The sequence below is a fragment of the Zalophus californianus genome, chromosome 4 (assembly GCF_009762305.2).
Source record: "Zalophus californianus isolate mZalCal1 chromosome 4, mZalCal1.pri.v2, whole genome shotgun sequence".
Classification (NCBI taxonomy): Eukaryota; Metazoa; Chordata; class Mammalia; order Carnivora; family Otariidae; genus Zalophus; species Zalophus californianus.
The window spans coordinates 132,488,634-132,515,462 of NC_045598.1; the positions used below are offsets into that span (position 1 = coordinate 132,488,634).

At 42.0% G+C, this 26,829-nt stretch overlaps 1 protein-coding gene and 1 non-coding gene across 2 annotated transcripts in view; both read right to left on the reverse strand.

Moving 5' to 3' along the window:
• The window catches only part of STAU2 (staufen double-stranded RNA binding protein 2), a 304,220-nt gene extending 296,274 nt beyond the window's left edge, over positions 1-7,946 (reverse strand). Inside the window, 2 exon segments of the mRNA XM_035727107.1 lie at positions 496-561; positions 7,871-7,946. The gene's annotated coding sequence lies outside the window, so the exon portion shown is untranslated.
• A 10,261-nt stretch (positions 7,947-18,207) lies between these two features.
• TRNAK-CUU lies at positions 18,208-18,280 on the reverse strand. Its single transcript has one exon. It is a non-coding gene; the product is annotated as a tRNA-Lys (tRNA).
• Between the last annotated feature and the right edge of the window lie 8,549 nt (positions 18,281-26,829).

Genomic DNA, 26,829 nt, shown 5'->3' on the forward strand with positions numbered 1-26,829 from the left:
CTTGGAGAAATGCCAAGACCCAAGGAAAATATTTTTTTCAGTGAGTCTAAGACATTGTATGCTAACGTTTATTTAGCAAGGCACTTCCTTCTAACCTTTTCCAGTGCCCTAGAAAAGGAACGTTTTTTAACACACTGATATAACTGCTTCACCAGATTTGTCACTAGAAATGCTTTCATTCTGCAAAACTGCCATCTACTGAAGCTAGATCACAATTGTAAACATGCTGAATACACCAAGTCCTGTAGGGATGTAACATCAAAAAGACCAGACACACCTTGTGTTCTGCACACTCAAAAGTTAACAACTTTCAGAACTATCACTATAATCCTTAAACAACCTGCTCTGCACAGTCTCCTATGATGAATATATAATATGTAATTGCTCTGTAAAGCAGTGGTCAGGGTTATGGTTATAGAAAAGCTGGGTTAAAATGTTCCACAATGTATGGCCCAAGCACCATATTAAGTAGGACATGCCTTAACACAAACTCACCTGATTTATTTGAAGCATGTTAAAACAATATTGACCAAACTGCTGTATCCCTCACGGCTCCAAAAACTGGAAAATGAAAATGAAGAAATAAAGTTCAACTTAGTTGGTGATCTCAATGATTAGCACTTTAAACACATGTCCTTGAACAAAATCAAATATAAAATGGAGTAGATCCAGATCAACATAGAACTTTCTATGATGATAAACATGTTTTATACCTGCACTCTCTAATCCAGGAGCCACTAGCCACAAAGGGCTACTGAGCACCTGAAATGTGGCTAATGCAACCAAGAAAGTAAATCTTTTAAGTTTTTTTAAGTTTTCTTTAATGTTAATTTAAATTTAAATAGCCATATGTGACTAGTGGCTAGGGGACAGTGCAGATCTAGGTTGAAAAATGTCCCTTCTGGTTCTACAACTCTAAGAATTCTAGCAAAAGTGAAGCTATTAAAAATAATCTAAAAATTTCAGATTAATATTTAATATACAGTCCCCTTTCTCTATAAGGTTTTAAACAGCTTTGTTTCCGAACTATATAAGCTAAATTAAGCCTAAAGAAGATGCATCACATACTCCTCTAGGTGATAGGGAAGAGTACACAGATTACCTAAAATGATTTTTTTTCTGTTTGTGGTTTTGTTTATCATCACTATAAAAACAGCACGCAGAAAAAATTTCACATAAAATTTTCAGAAAAAGAAATCACCGTCCTGACACATTCCATTGTTGTATTTGGATTTGTTTCCTTCTAGGTCAGACCTCCTCGCCATGGTTGTATTTCTTTTCATGTGGCAAATCTCTTCTACACTTAATTTAAAAAGAGATTGACCAAAGAAGGGCAGAAAACCCAAATCTATAAACAAAGAAATCATGGGTTCTTATAATGGTAAAAGTTTACATAAAAAATAAATTATGGCAGGGCCTCAGTGGGTTAAGCATCTGGCTTTGGCTCAGGTCATGATCTCAGGGTCCTGGGATTGAGTCAGACTCTCTGCTCAGTGGTGAGCTTGCTTCTCCCTCTCCTACTGCCCCTCCCCCTGCTCATGCTCTCTCTCTCTTGCTTTCTATATCCCATATAAAGGAATAAAATATTTTAAAAAGTAAGTAAGTAAATAAATAAATAATTTACGGGGCACCTGGCTGGCTCAGTCAGGAGAGCATACAACTCTTGATCTAGGGGTTGTGAGCTCAAGCCCCACACTGGGCGTAGAGCCTACTAAAAAAAAAATAAGATAAAGAAAAATAAATTATGTACAGATCCCCCCCAAATTATCTAAAAAGCAACAACACAGTCTTGATAAGCAGCAAAAGAGCTAAATCCCGCCACTTGGGTAGAAACTTTCATGCTATGAAACTTTAATATTAAGCTTTCTCTCAGAAGCAGAGGTTCTTAACACACACACACACACACACACACACACACACAGATTCACGTATACATATATATGGCTACCATTTTCCTCAAGATGACCAACTGGGGTCAATTCAAAATGAATTTGAAAGTTTTCTATATATATACATACATATATATATATCTCTATATTATATATATATTTATATATATATGTAATAACAGTGGCCTCAGCATCTGTAACAACTTTATATTTTCCAAAAGAATCATATGCTGTAGAAATGGCACAAGGCCTGAGGATCACTTAATTTGAATCTTAGTCCAAGCTCTTCTGGAGATTACCTTTTGAGCCTTGGTAAATTATTTTATGTGTCTTTGAGTTCTTTTTCTTTCTTTTTTTTAAATCTGTAAAAAGTAAACTAAGGTCATTGTGGGAGGCAGTCTCTAACAAATAGAATACAACAGAAATAATGAGATACCACTCACAATATTGGGTTACAAAAAGATCACAACTTCCATCTTGGGTGTTACCTCCTCTCGTTCTCTCACCTGTTTGCTCTGAAGGAAACCAGCTGCCATATTGTGAGCTACCCTTTGGACAGGCCCAGCTGGCAAAGAACTGAGAGAGGTCTCTGGCCAATAGCCCAAAAGAAAGTGAGGGCCTCAGTCCAATACCCGCCAAGCAAATGAATCCTGCCAAGAACTGTATGAATGAGCTTGGAAGCAGATCTTCCCCCACTCAAACTCTCAGATGAGAACACAGTCCCAGCGATAGCTTACCTGCAAACTCTAAAAGACTTGAGCCACAGGCACCAGGTAAGCTGCACCCAGATTTCTAACCCACAGAAACTGAGATAATAAATGTTTGTTTTAAGCCCTTACTTTCCAGGGTAGTTTGTTATGCAACAATAAATAAGACAATCCCATTCAACTCTCAACTTCTATAATCCTATGGTGCTTTAGGTATTAACATATCCAGGTGGGTCAAAAAAAAATCAATTCCCTGTTTAACATGACCAAATGAGTTACATTAGAGCTTGAAAATGATAAATTATGAAACTTAAACATTTACATTTTATTCAAAAGATGAAATCACTAAAAAGTGTAGGAATAGTCAAATGGTACTAAATACACTAGCTATAACTAAAAGTACAAACCCAACCAATATTCATTTTTTTAACTGAAAAAATTTCATTTGGAAGTTAAAATGTGAATAAACCACTAAAAGCATCTCGGTGACTTAGTGTCCCTTACTTTCTAGAATTTAACATTAGTAATCATTCACCAAATCAGAGAAATCCTACTTCGTATTATTTAATGTAAGCCTCTTAAAGTAACAAATGCTTATCTATAGACCTGTATGTGTTTCTTCAATATTAGAGTTTTTTGGGTTTAATTCCAATGTAAGTAACATACAGTGTTATACTAGTTTCAGGTGTACAATATAGTGGTTCAACAATTCTGTATATTACTCAGTGCTCATGATAAGTGTTCTCTTAATCCTCTTCACCTATTTCAGCCATCCCCCCACTTGTTTTCTACAGTTAAGAGTCTAGCTTTTGGTTCGTCTCTTTCTTTTCTTCCTTTCTTCATTTATTTTGTTTCTTAAATTCCAAATATGAGTGATCATAGAGCATTCGTCTTTCTCTGAGTGGCATATTTCACTTAGCACTGTATTCTCTAGATCCATCCATGTTGTTGCAAATGGTAAGATTTCACTTATGGCTAAATAATATTCCATTGTGTGTGTGTGTGTGTGTGTGTGTGTGTGTGTGTGTGTGTGCGCGCGCGCACATCTTCTTTATCCATTCATCTGTCGATGGACCCTTAGGTTGCTTCCATAATTTGACCATTATAAGTAAGACTGCAATAAATATACAGGTGCTCTTCAACATCAGAGTTTGTAACACTAGTGGCTGATTCTAAGAAGTAGACACAATAAGATATCAGGGTACATTTTTTAAAGTTCTAATCTTCTGATATGCAAAAGGTAATTGTAAGAAGAAACAAAAATAAAAGCATCTATTTGCTTAAAACTGACCATATAATTTTAAAGAATTCTGTTTAAGCCCCTCTTTCACAATTATAAAGATCTGTATAAATTAAAACATGGAACTATGTCTATAAGAGCACTCTGTGAGGTAACTGGAAAATATTCTGAAGTTACTCCTTTTTTACCAACAAATTTTATTACATTTAATTCAATATAAAAATTATAATTCACAACCACATTATGGACAATTCAGAATGCCCGGTGACATGTCTTTAACACTTTCTCCTTTACAGACATGCCTGCTCTACTGTCCCACATTTAAAACAACTTGATAAAGTATCAGTAAAATGCAGAGCAGTTTTATACTGCCCCTATGATATCATAAAATCCACCTCTCCTTTCTCTGTCAAAAAAGTTTCCAGCTACAGTTCATTCCAATTACAGCTAAGTACTTTTAGAGAAACCTATTCATATGTCCCAAAAGTGCCCTATAGTGATATCCAGTCAAGCACATTAGGACATGCAGTTCCAGATTCCAAGCTACTAAATGAAAACAGGCAGGGCAGTTTATGGAGAAAGGGCACTACTAACGTAGAAGACTTGCTGCTCATGAAGAATTGGAAGTCCAACGTGTATCTGAAATGTACTGCTGATACAACTTGCTGCATTTATTATTACATTTTGCCCAGCTGGTAAGTTGAAAGCTGTACAAAAATCAATCTATAAAATCTTCAACAATACTGCTTCATGAAATGGCATTATTAAATTATCTACAAATTTTTATATCAGCATCCATCCCACCATTGACAGGTAATCCTCACTTAAATGCTTGTTTGACAATATGAAAATCAAAAACATTTACTACCACCATTCTTAGGCTCGAAAATACCATAAAACTAAATATCAGCTCAAAACTTCTTACTCTAAAAAATTCATGGGGTCCTTAAAAAGCATTAAAAAGTGGATTTTCTAAATTCTCATTTCTTTTTAAAAGTACATACCCCAAAACATTTTTACATAAGAAAAGCAAAATAATTTAGTATAAATTTTAATCTCCTAAGAGCCTATGAAAGATTCTAAGTATATAGAAATTTCACCACCAAGAAAAAAAGAAAACTTAACATTGATCAGACACTAATGTTATATACCACATGCTATATTTTGCCATTTTTACAGTAATTCATTTAATCCTAATCACCTTGGGATGTAGGTGTTATCTCCACTTTTCTAGAAGTTGTATTATATCCCCATAGTCCACTGCTCCGATTAAAACCTAGTATGGTCTGGTTTGAAGTCCTCATCTCTTTATTATACATTAAATTTATAAAGATTTCACTTCTTAAAATTTTTCCTGTCACGAAGGTCTTGACCTATAGAACTCTGGCTCCTATATCAAACTTAAGGCTCCTATACAGAACTTTGGGGATTTATTTAAAATCAAATGATCATACATACATAAATATAAATTATAACTATTATGGATTTTAGACACTCACTTAATATTTTCTTGACTACCTATAAGAGGCACAAATATATCTACACATAATTTGATCATACCGTGCATGTCTCCAACTATTCTGTCCAACTAATATTAACACAATGCAATTTTGCAATATCTAGGTTTTCCTCTCTTTATTATGATCTGTATACACGAATGATGACACCCAGAACTCAAAGTGAATAAAAGGAGGGCATAATAGTAAAGAGGTTAGCTACAAAGAAAAAACCCCAACATACTGACCAACTATATCTTCCAGAATCTGATCCCAAACAGGAAAAGCACTCAGCCTCACTTTCTGTACTGTTTACACACTAAAAAGTTTGATGATCATCTTTGATATTTTTGATATTTTTTGTTGAAAACCAAACCAGCTCACTCTTTCCCAGAACTTCATTCCAGGCAAGCCAAGTAAGCTAAAATATAAACTGTATATGGTTTTCCATGCTGATGAGAAATAAAGAGGCATGATGTAACTTACCCTCAAGTGGTCCAGGAAAAAAATATTATGTACATGTGACTGACAGAGATCTAGTGGTAAGTGGGTAAAACGGTAACAGGTGAATCTGAGTAAAAGTTACAGGAGTATTCTTTGTATTATTCTTATTCTTGCTACTTTTCTATAAGCTTGAAATTATTTCCAAATAAAAAGTTAAAACTTAAAAATTATATGCCATTCTATCTGTAGTTAACAATACATATTCTGATTATACAGCAACATTTTTACAAATACAAAGAGGATTTTTGAGGAAAACTTCAGTGATTTGTTAGGAAATATGCACCATATCCTACCAACTAACAATCTCTTAGGAATAAATTTCAAACTACACTACCATGTAATGAAATGTGGCAATGGTGACTTGAGTTGAAATCACAGCAGGGAAAAAAAAAACAGCATACACACCACAGTTTGGTATAAATGCCTCACACATTTAATACAGGCCTGCTGCAAAATGCAGCAAATCACAATTCAAGTAATATGCGAGATCTCTAGTTTGCAGTAAAATATAGACAAACTAAACAAACACTTGCCATATTACAAAACAACTGAGATGCAGGATGTCTTGGTTTTGATTGTTTTATTAACTAAGATTTTTTTTTTCCCACTGCAGCTCAATTCACAACAGTATATTTGAATCATCTTAAGACAGGACTAGGAAAGAAATATCCTCCCAGAGAAATGTTGCAATCTTCTCTCCTACAAGGTTACTATTATCCTGCATTCCCATCCCAATTTTGAATTCAAGTGTTCACCACGGTTTCTTAAAATGTAAGGATGCATCAGAAGAGAAGCAATGCTCGGCAAAAGTTCACCAAAATTGTGAAATCAAACATTAAAAATAATGGTTTTCAGCTAACAGTAATATACCTTTAAAGGATCATCTCTATCGTTTCTGAAGGAACCACCCACTTTAAAATCCTTTAGTACATTCCCTTAATTGACTGGCCCATCTCTACACCAGTAGTTCTTAACCTTTGGGGGGGGGTTACGCCGAGTACGGACCCTTTCCCAAGAAAATTATTCACAAATGCAAAATTCTGCACATATTTCCAGGGGCTTCCAGAACCCCCGAAGCCATTATCCCCACCCCCCTCCCTAAGAATCCCAGTTCAGCGTCTCCTCGATTGCCTCTGCAGAACACTCCCCTCACCACAATCCCCGGCTCTCCCCGGGAGGGACTGGAGGCTCTGCCCTCACGCACTGGATTCTGTAACTGATCTTTGTCTCTCCGCCCAACTCCCTTCACCTCGGCAAGGTCACTAACTGCCAACTACCCCTTTAAGCCGAGCCATCACGGTAGTAGTTCCTACGAGCCGCAGCAGAACTTGCCTGTCATAGGATATATTTTGTCCCCTCGGCCCCACCTACCTTCCCCATTTCGGCGCGTTACGTCTTCACCACTTGCCCATTATACAGAAATAGCCACCAGCACCACCCCCCGGCGCGCCCCTGGCCCGCCGCTCCTCCCGCGCCCCTAGGGCCATTCCCCGCAGACCCTCCTTGGGCCTCGCTCCATCTCCTCCCCTCCTCTCCACTCCGCAGGGACCCACCCTCGGGCCCTCCGCCTCCCCCCCGCAACAACGCCGCTTCACCCACCGTTCCCTCTTCGGGCTGCTCCCACCGGGGCCCCCAAGATCCCACCTTCCAGCGCCCTCCGTCGGGCGCCTGCCTCCCCCACCACTCCCCCCCCCCAACCCCGGCATTCCATTTACGCCGGCCTCCTAGCCTTCCTCCCGGCTCCTCCCCTCCGGACACCTGTGTCGTCCCACCCCTCCACACACGCCCCCCCCAATTCATTCGCCCCGTCCCGGGCTCCTCAGCACCCCAACAGTCGTCCTCCCCTCCCCCCTCCCGCCAGGAGAGAGCCCGAGGAGGGAGGGAAGGCGCGGGGGAGGGGAGGCCGCTAAGGGGCCGCTCTTCTCGGGGTTCGCCGCGCGCAGCGGACCTGCAAGGCTCCCCAGCGCCCTCTGTCTCCTCCGCCAGCGGGGCGGAAGTCGAGGCCTCCCGGACGCCCCCAACGAGGGTATTTACCTTCTTGCCAAGGACACTTTGCAGACGGCTCCAACATTGGCAAGCACTACAGAGAACTGACCCCGCTCGGCCGCCGCCGCCGCCTCCGGCTTCCACCCCTCGGGCTCCCCGCCCCCCGCCTCCGCCCGCCTTCCCTGCGCTCCCGCCGCGCCCTCCCGGGCCCGCGCCGCGCGCCCCCGCCTGCGCAGCCGCTCCCGCGCCCCAGCCAGCCTGTAGCGCGCGCGCGCGCGCTCGCTCCCGGCCCTCCGCGGACCCGGGCCGCGCGCCCGGCGCCGGCCCTAGCTTCATTCCTCCTCCCGCCGGCCGGCGGCCGAGTGCGGCCATTGTTCGCGGCGCCGCTCCCGCCCCCTGGCGGCCGTCCGGTCCCCCGCAGCAGCGGCATCCGCGGGCGCTGCGGGGCTAGCGCGGGCACAGTGGGCCCCGGGGCGAGGGCCGTTCCCTGAGGCCTAGGGAACTAGGACAAGAGAGTGCAAGGGGAGCGCGCCCCGTCCTTAGTCTCCTGTTTCCCCGCTCGGCTTCCTGGCCTGGCTCCCCGCCCCCTCGGCTGCAAAGGGTGGGCCTGAGGCAGCCCTTTCCACACCTGCACTCGGCAACTGCCTGCACCGCCCGATTGACCTTCTGCTCTTTCTAGACGCTGCTACGCGCCCGGATTCTTTGCCCGTACCTTCCCCAGGCTCTCTGGCTGCCCCCCTTTGCTCTGCTGGGGACACGCGACCATCCCGCGTCTGCTCCGGCCGCCGCTGTGCGATGCACGGTTTAGCGGATCCTGCACCTTTCCAGACTCGGGGAGGAGGAGGGGGACGGGGGAGGAGGGGTGGGGGTTAGTGCAACTGTCTCGCCCAGAAAACACTAGTGATCAGTAATCACCTGCTCTCCAAGATCGGCAGCGTGGCCAGACTACTCCACCAAAAAAAAAAAAAAAAAAAAAAAATCTTATTTGGTGACATTAAAAAAAATCCTTTAGAACCAAAAATGAGGACCATCTTAAAACAGTGCCCTAGATCCTAGATTGTTGAGGCAAGAGTGCCAGAAAACTCGAATTACTTCTTGATTCGTCCTGGTTTTGATGTGGGTTACAGATGTCCAGGTGACTTAACCCGGCTAAGCCCAGTGAAATTCAACCCTTCACTTACTAAATGGCACCAAAAATAATTTGACAATAAAGTAAGTCTAGAAATAGAATTATTACTTTGTTTTCACAGACTTCCCCATTTGCATTATTATTCCCAGAGTTCCTTCCCAATATCAATGCCTGCCTGGAAAATGTCTACCAAGCCTGTGATTTCAGTCATCACCTAAAACTGATAGTTCTATCTACAACTGGAAAGACAATAATAGTCTAGTGGTTAAGCCAAGGGCACCAGAATTAGATAAGCAAGCCTGGTTATCCACCTGCTAACTTTGGGACCAGGGACATGTTATTTATTCAATGAGTCTGTTTATCCTTTTGTTCAAGAGATTACATATGTATTTAAATGTGATTATATATAAACCCCTTTAAATTGGGCCTGTCATATGGTAAGATAGTAGCTACTGCTACATTTTCCTCTTAGAATTTTCCTAAGCTCCTTCCCCTCTTCACCTCTGCCAGTTCCCTCACACTTAACATGTTGACCCTCCCTAAATCTGCACTAGTCCTTGATTAGTGACTTCTAGCTTCTCAAGCCGAGCATCTAGTCAACATTCAAATACTTTTTGAAGGTTTGATTGAATGCATGCCCTTCCTGCCAGCCGTTCTCCAGACAAGCCTACCACTTTTGTGTCTTTCCACAGGCTCTTACCCTCTCCCTGGAGTCCATCCCCCCTCACCAGATAAAGAAATCATCCTTCAAATAATTCCAAAATCAGCTCCTTTTTTTTTTTTTTTTTTTTTTTTTTTTAAAGATTTTTATTTATTTACTTTTGGAGAGAGAAAGAGAAAGAGAGCTCCTATGCGTTCTGGAGGGGCAGAGGGAGAGGGAGAGAGAGAGAGAGAGAGGCAGAGGGAGAAGCAGGCTCCCAAGGAGCAGGGAGCCCGATGCGGGACTCGATCCCAGGACCCTGGGATCATGACCTGAGCCGAAGGCAGACGCTTAACCATCTGAGCCACCCAGGCGCCCTCCAAAATCAGCTCCTTGAGAGGCATTTTCTGACTCCTCTGAGCTGGCCCCTGCTGTCTCCTGACTCTCTCTTCTCTGGCATCGTAGGTATGTTCAACTGTTTTGAGCCCATCTCTCCTCACCAAACAGTGCATCTTCTCAGCTCTGTGTCTCATTTATCTTTGTAGCCCCAGCATCCAACAGCAAGAGGGTGGAAGTAAATGCCTTTGGAATAAATGGACAAGTTTATGCTTTTGAAAATGACTCTAGAGTGGTCAGAAATTTCATCTCCTTTGGTTCAGATAATTAAAGTTAATTGAAAACTTTATCTCCACTGTAACTTTTTCTCATAACTGATTCTAAGTCTTTGGTTATCCACTTGCTAACTAGGGGATCATGGGTATGTTACATTTAAACCCCAAATAGATTGAATTTTTAAAATTCTGTTGAGGAGGAAAAGTTTTCCTTTACCCTTCTAGATTCTTTGGATGGTAAACAGATATAAAACAGATTAACAAGAGAAACACTAACTACATATGCCTATGGGAGCCCCATAAGCACAAAAGACCCAAGGACAAGTCCGACAATTGAGGTTTATATGCCATCCTAAGCTAAGAAATAGGATAGGAGCCTGGGGCTTCAAATGGGAGGAGGGTGATTCAGAGGATGATCAGAAGAGCATATGTTTGGTAATTAGATGTTTGTCCTGCCATACAGATAGGTCATTCAGATACAAGGTATCTCTGGTTATAACTCTCTCTTTCTCTCTCTCTCTCTCTCTCTCTCTCTCTCTCTCTCTCTCTCTCGTCTCTCTGAGCCAGACCCTGTATCTAAATTCTTTAGCTAAGAGAGAGATAAAGCTTTTCTTGAGTCTGCTGGCTCTTGATAGTCTTCAGCTCAAAAGAATCTGCATGCCAAAGTGGTATATTTGGGGGTCACATATTCTGCTCTTCAAGCCATAATAATCAGAGAGAAATTTGTTGTAAAGGTTGAATCCACTTTAGGTTGCTCAAGGTATATATATATATATATAGCATCAGTATATGAAATCACCTGAGTGACATGGAAATCCACACATAAATCTATGATCTTCTGAAGATTTTACTTTAAAATAAAAGATTTCCAGAAGAGTTGAAAGTAATGGATATTTAAAGAAGAGTGGTCCTTGGGGCGCCTGGGTGGCTCAGTCATTAAGTGTCTGCCTTTGGCTCAGGTCATGATCCCAGGGGCCTGGGATTGAGCCCCACATTAGGCTCCCTGCTCCGCAGGAAGCCTGCTTCTCCCTCTCCCACTCCCCCTGCTTGTGTTCCCTCCTTGCTGTGTCTCTCTTTGTCAAATAAATAAATAAATTCTTTAAAAAAAGATAAAATAGGGGCACCTGGGTGGCTCAGTCGTTAAGCATCTGTCTTCGGCTCAGGTCATGATCCCAGGGTCCTGGGATTGAGCCCTGCATTGGGCTCCTTGCTTAGCGGGAAGCCTGCTTCTCCCTCTCCCACTCCCCCAGCTTGTGTCCCTCTCTCGCTGTGTCTCTCTCTGTCAAATAAATAAATAAAATCTTTAAAAAAAATAAAATAAAAGTAAAATAAAATAAAGAAGAGTGGTCCTTTAGGCAGCTGATTAAAACGAAGCGACTGATTTATCAATGCATCTTTAGCAGGTACCACTGTAGTCAAATATTCAAGCACCAGAAAAGTATACTTTCAAATTCATCTTTGTCAGGTTTGAGCAATTTGAATGGGACAGATTCTGGAATCACAAGCCACAGTTTCTCTTCTAACTATGTCCTCTCTTTTCATATATATTTTTTTAAAGTTTGTTTTTGTTTTCTTTTTACCAATCTTTACACCCAACATGGGGCTCAAACTCACAACCTCAAGGTCAAGAGTCACATGCTCTTGCATGTGAGCCAGCCAGGAGCCCCCTCTCTTTTCTTATATTATTACATCCTTTTCTTAACATCTGTTTCCCTGTAAAATTCATCTGTCCCCAGTTCCCACCATATAAATTACTCTCCTTTGTGTGCTTATTATCAACATATTTTTATCACTACAGGGTATGTGTTTCTTCCAGTATACCTTCAGCTCCTTGAAGACAAGAACAATGACTTCCTTATCTTTGTTTCTCCAGCATCTAGCAGAAACTACCTATGGTGATCAATAAGTGCTTGTTGAATGAATGGATTGGTGAATTTGACAAACATTTACAGAGAACCTACTATATGCCAAGTACTGTTTATGGCCCAGGGACATAGAACAATGAAAAAAATTTGCAAAATCCTTCTCCTCCTTTCAGAGGAACTTACAGAGGAATGAATGAATAAATGCATGAAATAAACATTTCCAAATCCTTTACTGCTAGTAGAAAAGCATTCTGGAAATTCCCAGTGTATTTGTGTGTTCACAAATAAATTGATTTTTTGGAACTCAATATTTTTTCCGTAATAATGATGACAAAATAGCTATTAGTAATGAAGGATAGTTGGAAGAAAGGCAGGCAGGGACAAGGGGTCCCGCCCGAAGAGGAAACCACCCTTTACAGGGAAACCACCCTTTACAGGATTTTATACCACCCTGGAAGGAGCCCTCCACCCTTTCCCACATGATAGGTAGATGACAAAAACCTGATTGGGCGATAGGTGCGTGGAGGATTAATCAGATTAAAAAAGCCCACCAACAAGCCCATAAAAACCCCTAGACTTAGAAACTTCAGTGGCAACCCTCTCGGGTCCTATCACACTTTCTTGAGAGCTTTGTACTATCGCTCAATAAACTTTGTTTTGCTGCCCACCACTCTTCATCAGGTCTACCTCTTCATTCTTTGAAGTGGCATGACCAAGAATCATGAGCACCAAAGGAAAAGAAATCCTACAACATTAGGATATCAGTTTTCTAAAACACTGTACTAAAAAAAAAGAGTAGAAATAAATTGTTATAAATATAATCATTAAGAGTAAGGAAACAAAATTGTATTTAATAAAGTATACAGAGGCCCTTCTAAGTCTCATGAAACAAAATGTCCAACAAATATTTTTTTAATAAATAGGGAACGAATTATGCTTATATTGACTTTTCTTTTTCCTTTATATCTATCATCTTCTCTCTAAAAAATCTGTTTTTTCTTGGATATATCTATACTTTCCACCATGCCAGAAATTAAAGTTACCTATGTTCTCTCTGATATTTTTATTCTAATTTATTTATTAGATATTTAATGGCATGAAGTCTTGATTTCAAACTTACTTAGCCAAAATACAAGACGAGATAGCTTTGCAATCTGCTTTGTCGTCTCAATCTGTGTTTTATCACCTGTAAATTGGGTTCTTTTATTGAATATGTACTTGTACTACATTTATCTACAGTACAATGCACTCATAGAAAGAATTCTTCTGTTCATAGGTATTTTCCTTCAAGCCTGGGTTCTTCCTCTGTCTTTTGAATGGCATGTTCCATTTTCATATTATTATTATTATTACTATTATTATTACTTTTGCTGCAATGATTGACCTAAATTTTTTTAAAGATTTTATTTATTTGTTTGAGAGAGAGAGAAAGAGCGAGTGAGAGAGCACAATCAGGGGGAGCATCAGAGGGAGAGGGAGAAGCAGGCTCCCCACTGAGCAGGGAGCCCGATGCGGGGCTCGATCCCAGAACCCTGAGATTGTGACCTGAGCCAAAGGCAGTTGCTCAACCGACTAAGCCACCCAGGCATCCCTGAATATGATTTATTTTTTTTTTTTCATTTTGCTCATGCCTAACCTAGGAGGCTCTCTCCAGATCCATTATTAGTTTATTGTTGCCCAGTAGAATGTCTGGGGAATAAAATTCTGTTTTGTTTCATTCATTTCATTTGTTTTTGGGGATGGGAGAGTGTGATGTTGTGATATAATACAAAATATTTAGTTTTGTATTTGTTCAGTGTTTGTGGCATGATGGTCCTAAAATCCTTGTAATATCCCTAAGTGATAAGAGTGCTAGGAGCATCTTTTGCTAATATTTGGGTTTTGTTCCCAGCTCCTGGGAATAGCTGCAGAGTATTAAAGGTGAAAGGAGTACCTTTTGCTTTCATAAAATGTCCCTCTCAACCACACCTGAGTTTATGTTAATGAGGTGACTTTTGGAAAGCCCCTAAGGATAGAGGTTGCTAAGAGAACCAACCATACCTCAGAGGGTTGTAACTTTTGGCCCCATCTTTTGACCTCCAGGGACAGGGGAGAGATCACCAATGGCCAGTGATGCAATCATCCGTGCCTACATAATGAAACCTCCATAAAAAGCTGAGGAAGAGATCTTCTAGGCTGCAGACACGTCAAGGTGCTGGGGTAGGGGGGCATCCAATGCCTGGGGAGGACAGGGAAGCTTCATGCCCTGTCCCACATTCCTTGTCTTATGCACCTCTTCACTTTGGCTGTATCTGAGATGTATGTTTTCATAATAAACTTGTACTCTAGTAAGTAAATGTTTTCCTGTGAGTCACTCTAGCAAATTATTGAGCCTGAGGAAAGGGTGTGGGAACCCTAGATTTCTACTCAGTCAGAAGCACTGGTGAAAATCTGGACTTTGAATTGACATGTGAAGTAGGGGGAGTGACAGTCTTGTGGGGCTGAGTTCTTAACCTGTGGGGTATGTACTAATCCCATGCTACTCAAGTCAGAACTGCTTGATGTGGAAAATCCATACAACTGGTGTCATCTGTTGCTGTGAGTAGTAGAATAAAGAAAAACTATGTTTTTCCCATTTAGTTGGTGTCCAGAGAATCAGAGAATTGGTTGGGGGTGTGGGAAAACATTCCAGAGAAAGAATCTATAATTTGGCTTTATTCCACCAGATTTACCCTAACTTTCTGATACTTTTCTTTAAACCACATATAGCTAACAAAGGCTAGAACTATGCCTTCTTTATAATTATTTCTTTACAGTGGAAATAAATGTGTAACATCTCTGAGCAAGAGGTGTGTGGGGGGGAGAATGGCAGGTGTTGTTTCTTAAATAAGTTCAATGACTTCTTCAAACACTTTTTAATTGTGACTATTTTGAAAGGCACCATCTTAGCAATCACCTCTCCATCTTTCCTTATTGTACCCGCCCCCCCCATCACTTTTCAAAAGACTTCATTGTTCATAGGACATTCTTTCCCTTCCCATTTGTAAAGGAAGAAAAATAAAACTAAACATTCCAGCTATTTATACCTTCTCATTCTTTCCTTTCTTTGGTATTTGTCAATGACATTCGGTACTAGTAATATATTGCAGTGCAATAAACCATCCCAAAATTTAGTGGTTTAAAACAACAGTAATTTATTTAGTTCAAGCAGTTTGGGCAAGGCTCAATAGCTGGTCCCTGCTCCATGCCGAATTAGCTAGAGCAACTAATAGGCTGAGCCTGTATTAGGGTGTGCTTACTCACATCTGTGGTTGTTGCTGGCTGTCAGCTGGGACCATCAGCCAGAACACCTACCTGTGGCCTCTCTCTAGCTGCTTGGCTTCCTCCCAGTGTAGTGGCTGGGTTCTAAGAAACAGGAAGTCAAAGACATCAGTTGATTTGTTTTTGTTTTGTTTTGTTTTGTTTTTAAGTAAGCTCTATGCCCAACATGGGGCTTGAATTTATGACCCTGAGATCAAGAGTTGCATGCTCTACCAACGGAGCCAGCCAGGTGCCTCAAAGACATCATATTTTTAAGGGCTGGGCTCACAAGCTGGCACAGATACGCTGTCAATTCTCAGATTCAAGGGGTGGAAACTTGCCCTCATCTCTTCATGGAAGGCATGTTGAAGAATTTCAAAGTCAGATTTAAAACTCCACACCTTCCCTCAAACATATCACCTTGTCTTTTCACTGTATTGTTTCTGTGTTAAAATAAAATAAAGGTGACAATGAACATTTCCTTCCATGGATACCTGGGTCTGCACGAATCATGGCAGCTGACTCACACATGTAACATTTTCCTTGGCCACCGAAGGCAGCTGCACACCTGAATTACGGAGATCACAAAAACCAGGTTCACGAGGAATAGGGCTTCATATACTTTTCTAGTCTACTCTCCTCCCCAGCTCAAGGGGAGGCTTTGGGCAGAAGAGATGAAGGGGTAAGTTGGAAGCAGGAAGAAACACCCAGGCATTCACGTGCAATTTTAACATCTAATCATGCTATGTTTCTGGGACATGGCGCAGTTAGAAGTGGGCCATGTTGCCAGTGAGGAGGTGAGCAGTAACCTAGGGAGGGATGACAGAAGGCAGCCACACAAGGTCCTGCTGACTGGCATCACCCCAAGCAAGGGTGGTTCCTTTTTCTCCCAGCCGTAGCAGCCCAGCATCACCTGCAGGCTCCAGCCATTTGCTCATTTACTCATTCAACATACATGCCCGTGACAGGGTCAAGAACATGTTATCCCAAAATAGAACACATTGGCATATGGAATATTTTAAGCTGAAGAAATGTGAGAAATAGTACGTGTAGGACTGACTTTCTGACCTTCCCCCGAAACAGAAAATAAAACCCTCATGTGAGAGGTGTCCTCCCTACACCCAGAGAAAAGGAGCATTCTTGTCACCAAAGTTGAAGGGACACAGAGAGGAATCTGCATGAACAGGCCTTGCTAAGTTTTCGCCAGTTTACTACACTTACCTCACAACCTTTGTCCCATCATCATCCCGCAACTCTTCATCAAACCTAGCAAAACAGCACGCAGGCTTAATCATTTCTTCGGGTCTTCATTTCTTTAGGAAGGATCCTGCATTATGTAAAACTTCTATTAAATAAATCTGTATGTTCTTCTCTTATTAATCTGTCTTTTGCTACAGGGGTGCCAGTCACAAACTTGGAAGGGTAAAGGAAAAAGATTTTTTTCCCTCCTCTATGCCTGCCAGTGACCGTGAAACATACCAGTGTAATAAGAAATTGTCTAGTGCTTCTCTGTATCCTTGTCTGCTCCATGAGCCCGAATTGCTATTCTGTTACTCTCTCCATACTGCCTACTGCCTTCCAACACACACACAAACACACACACACACACACACACACACACACGCAGATATACCACTTCTCTCCAGCACCTGCCAGCCTGGATGCCTAGGGACCCATCTGGTTACCCCTCGGGATATCTTCTCCCAAGGGATGTCCCAGATGTTGGTAGAAAATAAACCACTACAACCCCAAAGCTTGGCTGTTGACCCTCTCTTCTCCTTTTCTCCTCTACCCCAGCTTTGACCTCTAACCCTTATTGAGTTTGAATTGAGCTTGCCACCCCTGCTCAGAGCTGTTCCAAACTTTTGCAAACCTGCACCTAACTCCCGAGTTTGCTTGCAGCTGCACTGTGGAGCAGACCCTTGACCTTTCTGTGAGTCACACTCACAGGACCACCACAAGGCTAAGCAGTGTGGAAGGTAAAGGAGACAAGATCTCTTTACACAATCCTGCTTAAGCACTCTGATCTTACACGCCTAGGTGGGTCAGTCGGTTGAGCTACCAACTCTTGATTTTGGCTCAGGTTATGATCTCAGGGTCCTGGGATTGAGCCCCACGTGTGGCTCCATGCTCAATGGGAGTCTGGAGATTCTCTCTCCCTCTCCCCCTGCCTCTCCCCGCCCCCACTACCCCTCCCTGCCCATCACCATGTTTGCTTGCACTCTCAAATTAGAAAAAAAAAAAAAAAAGAGAAGAAACACCCTGATCCTCATAATCCTAACAACGCGTACATTTCTGCATTGTCTCAACCTGCTTGTAGCCCTCCAGGCAGGTCTTTTCCGATATGGTTGGTACACAGTGCATGAGGCTCCCGGTACAAGGACTCTAGGAAACTTCTCTTCAACCCCTGACCATTTTACCCACTTTTGTGTATAAATCTTTGGGTTCTCAGTGAGGGAGTCAAGCAGAGGAACCCTGGCCCTTTTGTCAATCTTTATCTTGACTAATATGCCTCAGTATCCACCCCGCCCCCCCAGCCCCCCCCCGCCACCGGCCGTGGCTACAAGTCCAATTTCTCATTGTAATGTTTGCTTTCACACTTTTAAAAAAATTGCTCCAAACTGGGGTAAATGGAGCTGACTTGTTTGGGGCCCTTTAATGTTGGGAGAGCAGTAGGGGTCTTATTGGCCTGCTCAACCTTTTAGTAACAGTACAGTAAGATCTGTGTTTTAAGCCTATCAGTATCACTTTTATTAACCCATGTTTAAATAAACATCTAATGATTTTCACCTTGCTGGGATGAGTCCTATGACTGTTCTTTTTTTTTAAACTAATTTATTTTTTTTTTTCAGTAATTGCTACACCCAACATGGGGCTCGAACTCACGACCCTGAGATCAAGAGTCTCATGCTCTTCCGACTGAGCCAGCCAGGCACTCTGACTGTCCTCTTTTGTCTTTTCTTCATGCCTATCAATGTTTCTTTCCCTTATTCACCTTATTTCTTAATAACCATTTTAAACTCTTCATTTTCCTAAAACCAGTCCTTGACTCTTCCCTCACCTCTCCCATTCTCTTATTGATGTAATGTTTTTATAAGCATCTGTAAGACCCATGAGGAGAAGCTAAGACAGCAGATTCCACGAGGCTTCTAGACGGTTGCTCAGTTATGCAGCACTAATGTTATATGGGGTGCCCCTGCAAAAGGGGGTCCCTCAGCCGCAGCGCTTACCATGACTTGGACAATGAGCACATTCAGTAGGTGAGTATCCTGATTATCATGAAGCCAGTCCCACATGGCCTGTATATGAAACGCATCAGCGGCTTCATCTGTGGTGTTGCACTTGCATTTAGAGAGAGAAAGGTGGGTAGTCTCCCTTCTCAGGCTCAACAGATCTCACGGTGGCTGTTATCCAGTCCCCGAGGCTGGCTGTTCCCTCAGGAACAAGTGTCTGGATCCTGAGCCATCTGTGATTGTTCAGTAGTAGCTGTGGGCCCCCTCTGAACCCAAACGTGCTCTTCCATCTACAACATCCAAAACCAAGACACCCTCCCCAAATCACTCTGAAAATCCATTTTCATAAAAGTTCTTCAAGAGGCTGACGATACCCAAAAAATGGCACTCTGCCACACTGCACTCCCTGCTTTTGGTAGTTTCCGGGTTTTGCACCCGCCCCCCCTCTAATGTGGACTGTCTTGCTGGAGGCCTGAGGTCTTAGAGGTACTGTCTGTTGTGCCTGCACTGTTTTTCCCTTTGAGGGGACCTTTGAGGCCAGAGGCCTAAGCTCAGATCAAACAGAAATCTGAGCCTGGTCTAGCATCAAAGTTTGACCCAGGGCTCTCTTTTAATTCCATTTTAGTGATTATGGATAACAGTAACCAAGGGATTGTGTATTTTACCTTTTGCTCATTGGTTTGCATTTTCTTTTGCTTCCAGTAAACCACCTCCCAGGGAGTTGTAGCCATCTCTAAATTCCATTGGCATCTTTTACCTTTAGTAAATGATTGTAGCACAGATGCTACTCCATCCATAGGGGACCATGTGGCCACCCAGCAATCAAAGGTTCCTCATCCCTGAAATTTCATCCTTTCTCTTCCCAGACTACAAGTTGGCTGACCCCACACAGTGTCAGGGGGGCAGAGAGGCACCAGAAGATTTCTTAATACACTGGAAGGCCTCACTGTCACTTACAGGTATAGGATCTTTTTCCTCTACCCTCTGGAGATTCCAAGGATCTTAGAAGCTCTTATGTCAGGGAAGACTAGATATTAGAACAAAAAATTGTTCCTATTTCCCCCCATCACTCAAGAAATTACAAAGATTTTAGGAGCTCTGTGTCAGGAACTGGAGGCAGAGACCAAATATGTATTTCTTATTATGTCACAAGTGCTTGTAAGAGAATTTTTTAAGTTACCCCTCTGGGTGGACACAGTTCCATAAGCACAAGTGTTATTGATTAGAAATCATCTTTATGCTAAGGAAAAGGGAGTGAGCATAAGATGCACTGGATTTCCAGCCCCACTAGGCCCTCAGCTGGGGCTTTTGTGTAGGGCAGCCCAAAACAGTGAGCACATGGTCTCTGGGCTGTGGGGCTAGTCAATTTCCTCACACTAGTTGGTGGTTTATTTAATACCCTAAAGTCGGAAATGATCTAACCCCTCCCACCCACTCCCATGCTAGTGCCACTTTTCTACTTCCATTCAGTGAGTGTCTGTCTTCTGTCTCCTTATAGACTAAAGGAATGAAAACACTCATCACTAGATCCTATAAGGTCACAGTTTTCCCAGCATTCCTTTCAGCAGCAGGTTTAATGAATACTGTCAGAATTACCCTCAGATCGTCTAAATGCAGAATACAAAGTCAGAACCAGTCTAAAACTCGATTAACAATATCAAGTATGGAAACTTTTGACCTATAAATTCCCAAATTCCAGACCATAAATAGGTCTGATCCAGAATATCATGAACTGTAATTCCATGGAATCATTTCAATAGACATTAATAGCTGTTATGTGAGGAAAGGATTCTTTAAGCACGTCTAAGAAGCTGTGAGTTCAATAAAGTTCTCAGAGCCTTTCTTCTAGCAGTATAGATGGTGTCTCCAAGAAGGGATAGGACATGCTCTGTTTCCCAAATTCATATGACCACAGGAACTTTTTGGCAAGGAGCACAGCCACGGAGCATATTTTGAAAAACATTAAGGCACAAGGACTTAGACACAGAGGGACTTTGCCTGTAGATGGAGCCAAAGGCTCCAATTCCCACCTAGGTTAAAAGATTTCTGGTATAATAAGAAAGGTCATGTACATTGCTAATTTCCCTCTATATCTTTAATCATTAATTGATCTTTTTTTAACTGATCATTTTTTTAAACATGAACTTAATTTTTTTTAAGATTTTATTTTTAAGTAATCTCTACATCCAATGTGGGGCTCGAACTCACAAAACTGAAATCAAAAAATCAAACGCTCTAGCTCCACTGACTGAGCCAACCAGGCGCCCCTACATTCTGAATTCTAAGATCTCAAATGTTCTCTTGAAAAGGTCACTGATGGTCCAATGTCTAAAAAGATAGTTTTCAATGCTTTCAAACTGGGCTAGCAAACTAGGGCCGGTGGGTCAAAATGGCCTGCTGCCTGTTTTTGCTAAGTAATGTTTAAAAAAAAAATACAGTCATGCCCTTTCATTTACATATTGCCAAATGCCTGCTTTTATGCATCTGCAGAGTTGAGTAGTTGCAATAGAGACTGTAAGCCACCCTCCCCCGGCCCAAACTGAAAACATTTTGTATCTGGCTCTTTATAGAAAAAGTTTGCCTGTCCCTACTCAAAAGAAAAAATGAAAGGTACTTTTAATTCAGTACTCAATACATGTGTCTCTTTTTCAAATCATATTTCAATGAATTTAGCTAATTTAAGCTTGAAATAATGCAATTAATTATATTTTTCCTTTTAACCATCTCTGTATAATCTGAAGATTTTCCTTTGGTTTTTTTCTCAGAGAGTCCTCTAATCTTCCATAATAAACTTCTTGCCTAAATATGAAAGTAGCAATTTTTAAACTTGTACTTCTGATTAAAAATGGCAGATTGAGGGGTGCCTGGGTGGTGCAATCGGTTATGCATCCAACTCTTGGTTTGGGCTCAGGTCATGAGGTCAGGGTGATGAGACTGAGCCCCAGGTCAGGCTCCACGCTCAGCATGGAATCTGCTTGAGATTCTCACTCCCTCTCCTTCTGCCCCTCCCATCATGCTCTCTCTCTCTGTAAAATAATCTTTCAAAAATTAAAATAAAATTTAAAAATAAAATAAAAATGGCAGATTGAACATATCCATTTATCTCTTGTCCCATCAAAATCCTATTATAATGAAGTAAAAAAATTTAAAAGACATAAGCCCCCAAAGACAAAGAGACAATAATGAACAAATAATTTTTATGAAGTTCAAGCATACATAAAGTGGACGGAGAAGCGATAACTAATTTAGTGAGCTCAAGAAGCTGACCCTCTGGGCCCAAGGAAAAGTGAGCTGATTTAACACGAGTTGTGGCACAGCTCAGAAACATAGGTTCTGGAGGTACTTAGGGGAGATAAGGCATTAGGCTTACAACAGAAGAACGGACTGAAAATCTGTTTGAGGAACCATTAAATTAGTTTCTCCCCCTGCAGCAAACAGCTAAGCAATTGTCTTTTGTTCAGCCCCTCAAGCAGATGGAAGGTTTATTCTCTGCGGAGAGTGACCAGAGAGGCCCAGGGCTCAGGAATACCAGGTATAGTGTAGGCACAGGTAAAGGGCTGACAACATGGGCTTGGGTGGAAGAAAACCATGCCGGACGCATGCGCCAAACTCTTCCCTCTCTCTGGCCGACTGCTAGTGATCCACCAAAATTCATTCTCTTTTCTTCCAGGATAACCGAGTTGTGACTGGGCAAGTGGGATGTGAGGCAGGCAGCACGGTTCCTGGCCCCACTGCAGCTAAGTGTGACCCAGAAGACTAAGCTCTCACCCGAGGAAGGCAAACACATATTCCTGTACCTGAGTTTCTCCTGGCTCTTCCCCTTTCCACAGTGGGACCATGGGTTTGTCCGACACTCTGTTTCAACCACAAAGAAAAGGACAATGTCCTAGGGTAGTGATTCTTACACCTTGACATGGATCAAAATCACCTCAGGGTTTATGAGAACACGAAGCCCCACTCCCAAAGTTGCTGACTCAGTAAATCTGAGGTAGGCCGGAAAATCTGCATTTCTAACAATACTTTAGGTGATGCTGATGCTGTTGGTCCAGGGACCATTCTTTGAGAAACATTGCCCTATGATATGTACCCAGACAGAAGAAAACCGAATTCCTAAAATAACTGGGTGGAGATGAACAGTCCAGTTACCCAACCTTGACAGTTATGTGAAAGAGAACTTTTGTTTTTCAAGCCACTGCACTTCTGGATCTCTTTAGCAGATAGCTTTCTATCCTGATTAATAGTCTTGCCTAGCTGCTGGAAGTGTGCCAGGAGAGCTGACACCCAGGTTTCTCTTGAGAACCTGGTTGGCTGCAGAGAAGCAAATTTATTTTATTCATTTATTTTAAAAGATTTTATTTAATTTTTGCGAGTGAGAGAGAGAGAGCGTGAATGGGGGGAGAGGTAGAGGGAGAAGCAGACTCCCCGCTGAGCAGGGAGCCTGATGCTGGACTCGAGGGATCATGACCTGAGCCAAAGGCAGACACTTAACTGACTGAGCCACCCAGGCACCCAAAAGATTTTATTTATTTATTTGAGAGAGAGAGAGAGAGAGAGAGAGAGAGCACGAGCAGGGTGAGAGGCAGAGGGAGAAGGAGAGGGAGAAGCAGACTCTGCACTTAACTGACTGGGTCACAGGTGCCCCAAGAAGCAATTTATATATAATGTTGGAGTTACCCAACAAAAACATCAACAGCACCCAGGCTTACTATCTCATTTTGCTATAGCAAATCCTCCATGTCAATAAACCACACCCATGCAGAGACCTAGTCAGCTTTGTGTGCCTCCCAAACACAGGAAGAAAGCATCTAACGTAAAAGACAAAAAAAAAAAAAAAAAAAAAAGAAGGGGCGCCTGGGTGGCTCAGTTGGTTAAGCATCTGCCTTTGACTCAGGTCATGATCCCAGGGTCCTAGGATTGAGTCCTGCATGGGGCTCCCTGCTCAGCGGGGAGCCTGCTTCTCCCTCTGCCCCTCCCCCTGCTCGTGCGCTCTTTCTCTCTCTCTCTCTCTCTCTGACAAATAAATAAAATCTTTAACAAAAAATGAAAAGAAAAAGAAATAGGACTAAGATGAGAGAGAGAGACGATGCAAGGAACAGAAGTTTGTTTTTTTTTTTTTTTAATTACCATTAATCAGAGTTTAGAGAATATATTGTACCCTTTAAAAAGAACTGGATGCTGCTTCCTTTCCAACCAGGGCCTGCCAGAATGGCTTCTGCAAAGGGTGGCCAGAAGAAGAAGGGTCATCAATGAGGTAGTGACCACAGAATATACCATCAACATTCACAAGTGCACTCATGGAGTGGGTTTCCAGGAGCATTTCCCTCAGCCATTCAAAGAGATCCAGAAATTTGCCATGACAGAGATGGGAGCTCCAGGTGTGCACACTGACACCAGGCTCAACAAAGCTGTCTGGGCCAAGGGAACAAGGAATGTTCCATACCATATCCGGTATGGTTGTCTAGAAAATGTAATGAGCATGCAGATTCACCCAACAAGTTCTATACATTGGTTATCTATGTACCTGTCACCACTTTCAAAAAATCTACAGACAGTTAATGTGGATGAGAACTAACTGCTGATTGTCAAACAAAGGTATAAAACTGCAAACACATAAAAAAAGAACTGGATGCGATTTCAAAAAGTTATAATCTGAGAAAATACGTTCTTAGAAATTAAAAACAGTAACTGAAGTAAACATTAAAATAGAAGAATCAGAAGAATAACACATAAGCAAGGAGGTGGACAATAGTTTTTTAAAAAGGAAAAGAGGGCGCCTGGGTGGCTCAGTTGGTTAAGTGACTGCCTTCGGCTCAGGTCATGATCCTAGAGTCCCTGGATCGAGTCCGCATCGGGCTCCCTGCTCTGCAGGGAGTCTGCTTCTCCCTCTAACCCTCCCTCCTCTCACGTGTTCTCTCTCTCTCTCAAATAAATAAAATCTTTAAAAAAAAATAAAAAGGAAAAGAAAAGAATTTTAGAGAATCAGTCAAGAATCTACTGAGAGTTCCAAAAACAGAAGATGAAGGGATGGAAATTACCAAAGAAACAGTAAAAGGAAATTTCCCCATGCTGAAGGATGTGGATTTCCAAACGGAAAGAGGCCATCATGTGCCCCCACACAATGGATGAAAAAAGACCCATTTAAAGGCACATTATTATGAAATTTAGTACTTCAGTGATTAAAAAATAATCCAAAAGCTTCCAGAGCAGAAACACATTACAAATAAAAGAGTAAAGAAAATAAATAAATAAAAGGAAAAAAAGTGTTGGCTTCCCAAAAAAACCCCCAAAAGTTGAAATCTACAAGTTAATGAAGACATACCTTCAAAAAATTCCAGAAAAAGGTTATCAACTTAGAATTCTACACTCAGGGGCACCTGGCTTAGTCAGTTAAGCATCTGCCTTTGGCTCAGGTCATGAGTCCGGCTCCCTGCTCAGTGGAGAGTCTGCTTCTCCCTCTCCCTCTGCCCCTCCCCCCGCTCATGCGCGTGCTCTCTCTCTCGCTCTCTCTCTCAAATAAAATCTTTTAAAAAAAAAGAATTCTATACGCAGTGAAACTATTAATCATATATGAGGGTAAAGACATTTTTAAGCCTGAATGGTCTCAGAATTTACCTGCTGCTTCTGCTTTCTCTTTTTACTGAGAAAATGAAGGCAAGTGAGAAAGTAAACAAAGAAAAACACCCCAGATCCAGTAAACAGGGATCCAATATGTGTGATACACAAAGGGAGTTTCCAAGATGATGGTAAAGGGAAGTCCCTGCATGACAGCTGTGGGGCAGGCCCAGAAAGCAAACAATCCACATCAAAGAAGAATGGAGGGCTTATGTAGAATGACTCCTAGAGAAAATGGACTGATGCATTATCTGTGAAAGACTGTTCCACAAATCTTGTGGTTCTTCCCATGATGCCCCTCTTTCCAGGGCCCCTAGTAAGACTATAGATCCCTGCCCCATTGATGTTGAGCTTGGCCAAGGATCTATTTGGCTCAATACATTGTGAGAGAAAATGAAAATAACTCCAGAGTAGAAACTTTAAGAGCCAGTTGGCCACATGTCGTTTGCTGCCTACCACAGACCAGCCATGTTCCGCCAAAAGGCTGCTCTTCACTGGGTCACAGAGTGGAGACAGTATGCAGCCAATCTGTGACAGATTTATATCACAAGGAAAACAAAATCTTCTTTTCTTGAAAGTCACCAGAATTTGGTGGTAATTTCTTAACAGAGCATGACCTAGAATGTACTAATAACTTTTTTGATATTTTTCAACCATGTGGAAAACTGTTGTGTGAGGGTGTAGGAAGAATCAGTGATAGGTATCTACAAAATTAAGCAATTACATTCATTAATTTAACAAATATTTATTGAACTGTCGTATGTCACGAATTTTTTCTAGGCACTAGGAATATAATAAGCGAAAATATTTAAGAGGCAATTACTACTGTCAAAAAATGATTGTAAGAAAGGAATAGCACAGCAAAGAAAACCATCAACAAAATATAATGACAACATACTGAATGGAAGAAAATATTTGCAAATCATGTATCTGATAAAGGGTTAATACCCCAAATATATAAAGAACTCATACAACTCAACAGCAAAAACCAAATAATCCAGTCTAAAAATGGGCAGAGGATCTAAATATAACTCCATGCACAAATTCAGATCTATTATCTGCGCTGTGGTCAACAGGAACAATCCTGTAGATGTTCTCTACCCATTAAAACCCCAACTTCATTTTCATTTTGTTGAGAAACCGCTCACCAATTCCATGTGGTCCTGATGGGGTTGTGAACTCCAGAGGCAGCCATGAGACCCAGTCCTACCAAAGCCCCCCCTTCCCCCACCCTCAGTGATGACTGAGGGGTGCTGCAAACTATAATCCAAAAAAGACCAAGCATAGTCAGCTCTAAGAGAGCCATGCAAAGCGTAGGAAAGAGACACTTGTTTTCTTGGAGTTGCTAGGCTGGGAATCTGCTGGTAGACTAAAGCCACACAGAGCTGGGAGGGAAGACAGAGACCTGCCCACCCTCTTTGAGTCCTGCATCCCACTACTCTGAAGTCAGGACCACCCCAGACTCTCCCGTTTCATAAACCAACAAACGCCTTTTAGCTTTTTTTTTTTTTTAAGATTTCATTAATTCATCTGAGAAAGAGACAGAGAGAAGATGCATGTCGGCCCACATGTGCAAGTGGGAGGAGGAGCAGAGGGAGAGAATCTCAAGCAGACTCCCCACGGAGCACAGAGCCTGGA